The following is an 8,297-nucleotide window of genomic DNA, read 5'->3' on the forward strand; positions in this document are numbered from 1 at the left end:
GGTGCTTTGTTGCAGTAGCCCTAGGAAACGAAAACAGTAACATTTACAGGTTCTAGTAATTAGGACCTAATATCTTTGGGTGGCCATTATTCAGTCTTCTACAAAGAAAGAATCTGTTTCCTTGACTTTTCCAGCTTCTAGAGACTGTGCACATTCCTTGGCTGGTAGCCCCTTCCTCCAGCTTCTAAGACCGTCCCTAAACCATTGCTTTCATCATGTCTCCTCTCTTACTTTGACCCTCCTCCCTCCCTTTTTTTTTTTTTTAAGCATCTTTATTGGAGTATAATTGCTTTACAATGTTGTGTTAGTTTCTGCTGTATAACAAAGTGAATCAGCTATACGTATACATATATCCCCACATCTCCTCCCTCTTGGGTATCCCTCCCACCCTCCCTATCCCACCCCTCTAGGTGGTCACAAAGCACTGAGCTGATCTCCCTGTACTATGCAGCTGCTTCCCACTAGCTATCTATTTTACATTTGGTAGTGTATATATGTCCATGCCACTCTCTCACTTCATCCCAGCTTACCCTTCCCCCTCTCCATGTCCTCAAGTCCATTCTCTACATCCGTGTCTTTATTCCTGTCCTGCCCCTAGGTTCCTCAGAACCATTTTTTAAAATAGATTCCATATATGTGTGTTAGCATACCATATTTGTTTTTCTATTCTGACTTAATTCACTCTGTATGACAGACTCTAGGTCCATCCACCTCACTACAAATAACACAATTTCGTTTCTTTTTATGGCTGAGTAATATTCCATTGTATATATGTGCCACATCTTTATCCATTCCTCTGTCGATGGACACTTAGGTTGCTTCCATGTCCTGGCTACTGTAAATAGTGCTGCAGTGAACATTGTGGTACATGACTCTTTCTGAATTATGGTTATCTCAGGGTATATGCTCAGTAGTGGGATTGCTGGGTCATATGGTAGTTCTATTTTTAGTTTTTTAAGGAACCTCCATACTGTTCTCTACAGTGTCTCTATGAATTTACATTCCCACCAACAGGGCAGGAGGGTTCCCTTTTCTCCACACTCTCTCCAGCATTTATTGTTTGTAGATTTTTTGATGATGGCCATTCTGACCGGTGTTAGGTGATACCTCATTGTGGTTTTGATTTGCATTTCTCTGATGATTAGTGATGTTGAGCATGTTTTCATGCATTTGTTGGCCATCTGTATGTCTTCTTTGGAGAAGTGTCTATTTAGGTCTTCTGCCCATTTTTGGATTGAGTTGTTTGTTATTGTGATATTGAGCTGCATGGGCTGCTTGTATATTTTGGAGATTAATCCTTTGTCAGTTTCTTCATTTGCAAATACTTTCTCCCATTCTGAAGGATGTCTTTTCATCTTGTTTATGGTTTCCTTTGCTGTGCAAAAGCTTTTAAGTTTCATTAGGTCCCATTTGTTTATTTTTGTTTTTATTTCCCTTATTCTAGGAGGTGGGTCAAAAAAGATCTTGCTGTGATTTATGTCATGGAGTGTTCTGCCTATGTTTTCCTCTAAGAGTTTTATAGTGTCTGGCCTTACATTTAGGTCTTTAATCCATTTTGAGTGTATTTTTGTGTATGGTATTAGGGAGTGTTCTAATTTCATTCTTTTACATGTAGCTGTCAAGTTTTCCCAGCACCATTTATTGAAGAGGCTATCTTTTCTCCACTGTATAGTCTTGCCTCCTTTATCAAAGATAATGACCATAGGAGCATGGGTTTATGTCTGGACCTTCTATCCTGTTCCACTGATCTATATTTCTGTTTTTGTGCCAGTACCATACTGTCTTTACTTTAGTTTTGTAGTATAGTCTGAAGTCAGGGAGTCTGATTCCTCCAGCTCTGTATTTCTTTCTTAAGATTGCTTTGGCTGTTCGGGGTCTTTTGTGTTTCCATACAAATTGTGAAATTTTTTGTTCTACTTCTGTGAAAAATGCCATTGGGAGTTTGATAGAGATTGCATTGAATCTGTAGATTGCTTTGGGTAGTATAGTCATTTTCACAATTTTTTTTTACATCTTTATTGGAGTATAATTGCTTTACAATGGTGTGTTAGTTTCTGCTTTATAACAAAGTGAATCAGTTATACATATACATATGTTCCCCTATCTCTTCCCTCTTGCGTCTCCCTTCCTCCCACCCTCCCTATCCCACCCCTCCAGGCGGTCACAAAGCACCGAGCTGATCTCCCTGTGCTATGCGGCTGCTTCACACTAGCTATCTACCTTACGTTTGGTAGTGTATATATGTCCATGCCTCTCTCTCACTTTGTCACAGCTTACCCTTCCCCCTCCCCATATCCTCCAGTCCATTCTCTAGTAGGTCTGTGTCTTTATTCCTGTCTTACCCCTAGGTTCTTCATGACATTTTTTTTTCTTAAATTCCATATATATGTGTTAGCATATGGTATTTGTCTTTCTCCTTCTGACTTACTTCACTGTGTGTGACACACTCTAGGTCTATCCACCTCATTACAAATAGCTCAATTTCGTTTCTTTTTATGGCTGAGTAATATTCCATTATATATATGTGCCACATCTTCTTTATCCATTCATCCGATGATGGACACTTAGGTCGTTTCCATCTCCTGGCTATTGTAAATAGAGCAGCAATGAACATTTTGGTACATGACTCTTTTTGAATTATGGTTTTCTCAGGGTATATGCCCAGTAGTGGGATTGCTGGGTCATATGGTAGTTCTATTTGTAGTTTTTTAAGGAACCTCCATACTGTTCTCCATAGTGGCTGTACCAATTCACATTCCCACCAGTAGTGCAAGAGTGTTCCCTTTTCTCCACACCCTCTCCAGCATTTATTGCTTCTAGATTTTTTGATGGTGGCCATTCTGACTGGTGGGAGATGATATCTCATTGTAGTTTTGATTTGCATTTCTCTAATGATTAATAATGTTGAGCATTCTTTCATGTGTTTGTTGGCAGTCTGTATATCTTCTTTGGAGAAATGTCTATTTAGGTCTTTTGCCCATTTTTGGATTGGGTTGTTTGTTTTTTTGTTATTGAGCTGCATGAGCTGCTTATAAATTTTGGAGATTAATCCTTTGTCAGTTGCTTCATTTGCAAATATTTTCTCCCATTCTGAGGGGTGTCTTTTGGTCTTGTTTATGGTTTCCTTTGCTGTGCAAAAGCTTTGAAGTTTCATTAGGTCCCATTTGTTTATTTTTGTTTTTATTTCCATTTCTCTAGGAGGTGGGTCAAAAAGGATCTTGCTGTGATTTATGTCATAGAGTGTTCTGCCTATGTTTTCCTCTAAGAGTTTGATAGTTTCTGGCCTTACATTTAGGTCTTTAATCCATTTTGAGCTTATTTTTATGTATGGTGTTAGGGGGTGATCTAATCTCATACTTTTACATGTACCTGTCCAGTTTTCCCAGCACCACTTATTGAAGAGGCTGTCCTTTCTCCACTGTACATTCCTGCCTCCTTTATCAAAGATAAGGTGACCATATGTGCATGGGTTTATCTCTGGGCTTTCTATCCTGTTCCATTGATCTGTCTTTCTGTTTTTGTGCCAATACCATACTGCCTTGATTACTGTAGCTTTGTAGTATAGTCTGAAGTCAGGGAGCCTGATTCCTCCAGCTCCGTTTTTCGTTCTCAAGATTGCTTTGGCTATTCGGGGTCTTTTGTGTTTCCATACAAATTGTGAATTTTTTTGTTCTAGTTCTGTGAAGAATGCCAGTGGTAGTTTGATAGGGATTGCATTGAATCTGTAGATTGCTTTGGGTAGTAGAGTCATTTTCACAATGTTAATTCTTCAAGTCCAAGAACATGGTATATCTCTTCATCTATTTGTATCATCTTTAATTTCTTTCATCAGTGTCTTATAATTTTCTGCATACAGGTCTTTTGTCTCCTTAGGTAGGTTTATTCCTAGATATTTTATTCTGTTTGTTGCAATGGTAAATGGGAGTGTTTTCTTGATTTCACTTTCAGATTTTTCATCATTAGTGTATAGGAATGCCAGAGATTTCTGTGCATTAATTTTGTATCCTGCTACTTTACCAAATTCATTGATTAGCTCTAGTAGTTTTCTGGTAGCATCTTTAGGATTCTCTGTGTATAGTATCATGTCATCTGCAAACAGTGACAGCTTTACTTCTTCTTTTCCGATTTGGATTCCTTTTATTTCCTCTTCTTCTCTGACTGCTGTGGCTAAAACTTCCAAAACTATATTGAATAAGAGTGGTGAGAGTGGGCACCCTTGTCTTGTTCCTGATCTTAGTGGAAATGCTTTCGGTTTTTCACCATCGAGGACGATGTTGGCTGTGGGTTTGTCATATATGGCCTTTATTATGTTGAGGAAAGTTCCCTCTATGCCTACTTTCTGCAGGGTTTTTATCATAAATGGGTGTTGAATTTTGTCGAAAGCTTTCTCTGCATCTATTGAGATGATCATATGGTTTTTCTCCTTCAATTTGTTAATATGGTTTATCACGTTGATTGATATTTGTATATTGAAGAATCCTTGCATTCCTGGAATAAACCCCACTTGATCATGGTGTATGATCCTTTTAATGTGCTGTTGGATTCTGTTTGCTAGTATTTTGTTGAGGATTTTTGCATCTATATTCATCAGTGATATTGGCCTGTAGTTTTCTTTCTTTGTGACATCTTTGTCTGGTCTTGGTATCAAGGTGATGGTGGCCTCATAGAATGAGTTTGGGAGTGTTCTTCCCTCTGCTGTATTTTGGAAGAGTTTGAGAAGGATAGGTGTTAGCTCTTCTCTAACTGTTTGATAGAATTCGCCTGTGAAGCCATCTGGTCCTGGGCTTTTGTTTGTTGGAAGATTTTTAATCACAGTTTCAATTTCAGTGCTTGTGATTGGTCTGTTCATATTTTCTATTTCCTCCTGATTCAGTCTTGGCAGGTTGTGCATTTCTAAGAATTTGTCCATTTCTTCCAAGTTGTCCATTTTATTGGCATAGAGTTGCTTGTAGTAATCTCTCATGATCTTTTGTATTTCTGCAGTGTCAGTTGTTACTTCTCCTTTTGCATTTCTAATTCTGTTGATTTGAGTGTTCTCCCTTTTTTCCTTGATGAGTCTGGCTAATGGTTTATCAATTTTGTTTATCTTCTTAAAGAATCAGCTTTTAGTTTTATTGATCTTTGCTATCGTTTCCTTCAGTTCTTTTTTATTTATTTCTGATCTGATTTTTATGATTTCTTTCCTTCAGCTAACTTTGGGCTATAAACTTCCCTCGTAGAACTGCTTTTGCTGCATCCCATAGCTTTTGGGTCATCGTATCTCCATTGTCATTTGTTTCTAGGTATTTTTTGATTTCCTCTTTGATTTCTTCAGTGATCACTTCGTTATTAAGTAGTGTATTGTTTAGCCTCCATGTGTTTGTATTTTTTACAGATCTTTTCCTGTAATTGATTCTAGTCTCATAGCGTTGTGGTCGGAAAAGATATTTGATATGATTTCAATTTTCTTAAATTTACCAAGGCTTGATTTGTGACCCAAGGTATGATCTATCCTGGAGAATGTTCCATGAGCACTTGAGAAAAATGTGTATTCTGTTGTTTTTGGATGGAATGTCCTATAAATATCAATTAAGTCCATCTTGTTTAATGTATCATTTAAGGCTTGTGTTTCCTTATTTATTTTCATTGTGGATGATCTGTCCATTGGTGAAAGTGGGGTGTTAAAGTCCCCTACTATGAATGTGTTACTGTCGATTTCCCCTTTTATGGCTGTTAGTATTTGCCTTATGTATTGAGGTGCTCCTATGTTGGGTGCATAAATATTTACAATTGTTATATCTTCTTCTTGGATTGATCCCTTGATCATTATGTAGTGTCCTTCTTTGTCTCTTCTAATAGTCTTTATTTTAAAGTCTATTTTGTCTGATATGAGAATTGCTACTCCAGCTTTCTTTTGGTTTCCATTTGCATGCAATATCTTTTTCCATCCCCTTACTTTCAGTCTGTATGTGTCTCTAGGTCTGACGTGGGTCTCTTGTAGACAGCATATATATGGGTCTTGTTTTTGTATCCATTCAGCAAGCCTGTGTCTTTTGGTTGGAGTATTTAATCCATTTATATTTAAGGTAATTATCGATATGTATGTTCCTATTCCCATTTTCTTAATTGTTTTGGGTTTGTTTTTGTAGGTCTTTTCCTTCTCTTGTGTTTCCTGCCTAGAGAATTTCCTTTAGCATTTGTTGTAAAGCTGGTTTGGTGGTGCTGAATTCTCTTAGCTTTTGCTTGTCTGTAAAGGTTTTAATTTCTCTGTCCAATCTGAATGAGATCCTTGCTGGGTAGAGTAATCTTGGTTGTAGGATTTTGCCTTTTATCACTTTAAATATGTCCTGCCACACCCTCTGGCTTACAGAGTTTCTGCTGAAAGATCAGCTGTTAACCTTATGGTGATTCCCTTGTAATTTGTTGCTTTTTCCCTTGCTGTTTTTAATATTTTTCTTTGTATTTTATTTTTGATAGTGTGATTAATATGTTTCTTGGCATGTTTCTCCTTGGATTTATCCTGTATGGGACTCTCTGCGCTTCCTGGTCTTGATTGACTATTTCCTTTCCCATATTAGGGAAGTTTTCAACTATAATCTCTTCAAATATTTTCTCAGTCCCTTTCTTTTTCTCTTCTTCTTCTGGGACCCCTATGGTGCATTTAATGTTGTCCCAGAGGTCTCTGAGACTGTCCTCAATTCTTTTCATTCTTTTTTCTTTATTCTGCTCTGTGGTCGTTATTTCCACTGTTTTATCATCCAGGTCACTTATCCATTCTTCTGTCTCAGTTATTCTGCTATTGAGTCCTTCTAGAGAATTTTAAATTTCATTTATTGTGTTGTTCATCATTGTTTGATTGCTCTTTAGTTCTTCTAGTTCCTTGTTAAACCTTTCTTGTATTTTCTCCATTCTATTTCCAAGATTTTGGATCATCTTTACTATCATTACTCTGAATTCTTTTTCAGGTAGACTGCGTATTTCCTCTTCGTTTCATCTGGTGGGTTTTTACCTTGCTCCTTCATCTGCTGTGTATTTGTCTGTCTTCTCATTTTGCTTGACTTACTGCATTTGGGGTCTCCTTTTCGCAGGCTGCAGGTTCGTAGTTCCCGTTTTTTTGGTGTCTGCCCCCAGTGGGTAAGGTTGGTTCAGTGGGTTGTATAGGCTTTCAACCCTATACAACCTCTTGGGTCTTGTGCCTGTGTTCTAGTGGGGGACTTGTGCCTGTGTTCTAGTGGATGAGGCTGGATCTTGTCTTTCTGGTGGGCAGGACTGCATCCGGTGGTGTATTTTGGGGTGAACTTATTATAATTTTAGGCAGCCTCTCTGCTAATGGATGGGGTTGTGTTCCTGTCTTGCTAGTTATTTGGCATAGGGTGTCCAGCACTGGAGCTTGCTGGCCGTTGGGTGGAGCTGGGTCTTAGTGTTGAGATGGAGATCTCTGGGAGAACTCACACCAATTGATATTATGTGGGGCCAGGAGGTCTCTGGTGGATCAGTGTCCTGAAGTTGGCTCTCGCACCTCAGAGGCTCAGGCCTGACACCCAGCCAGAGCACCAAGACCCTGTCAGCCACATGGCTCAGAAGAAAAGGGAGAAAAAAAGCAAAGAAAGAAAAAAATGTTTAAAAAGTTATTAAGGTAAAAAATATGTATATTATAAAATTTAAAAATTAGTAAAAAAAAAAAAAAAAAAAAGAAGAGAGCAACCAAACCAATAAAGAAATCCACCAATGATAACAAGCACTAAAAACTATACTAAAACAAAACAAAACAAGATGGACTCACAGAACCCTAGGACAAATGGTAAAAGCAAACCTATACAGACAAAATCACACAAAGAAGCATACACATACACACTCACAAAAAGAAAAGGGAAAAAAGAATTATATATGTGTGTGTGTACACACACACACACACACACATATATATAAAGGAAGCATCAACCAAATCAATAAATCTACCAGTAATAATAGGCTCTAAATACTAAACTAAGATAAACATAAAACCAGAAACAAATTAGATGTAGAAGGCAAACCACAAGTCCACAGTTGCTCCCAAAGTCCACTGCCTCAATTTTGGGATGATCGTGGTTTATTCAGGAATTCCACAGATGCAGGGTACATCAAGTTGATTGTGGAGATTTAATCTGCTGCTCCTGAGACTGCACGGAGAAATTTCCCTTTCTCTTCTTTGTTTGCAGAGCTCCTGGGGTTCAGCTTTGGTCTTGGCCCGGACTCTGTGTGTAGGTCGCCTGAGGGTGTCTGTTCTTCACTCAGACAGGACGGGGTTAAAGGAGCAGCTGATGAGGAAACTCTGGCTC

This window comes from Grampus griseus, assembly GCF_964374135.1.
Source record: "Grampus griseus genome assembly, chromosome: 10".
NCBI classification, from domain to species: Eukaryota; Metazoa; Chordata; class Mammalia; order Artiodactyla; family Delphinidae; genus Grampus; species Grampus griseus.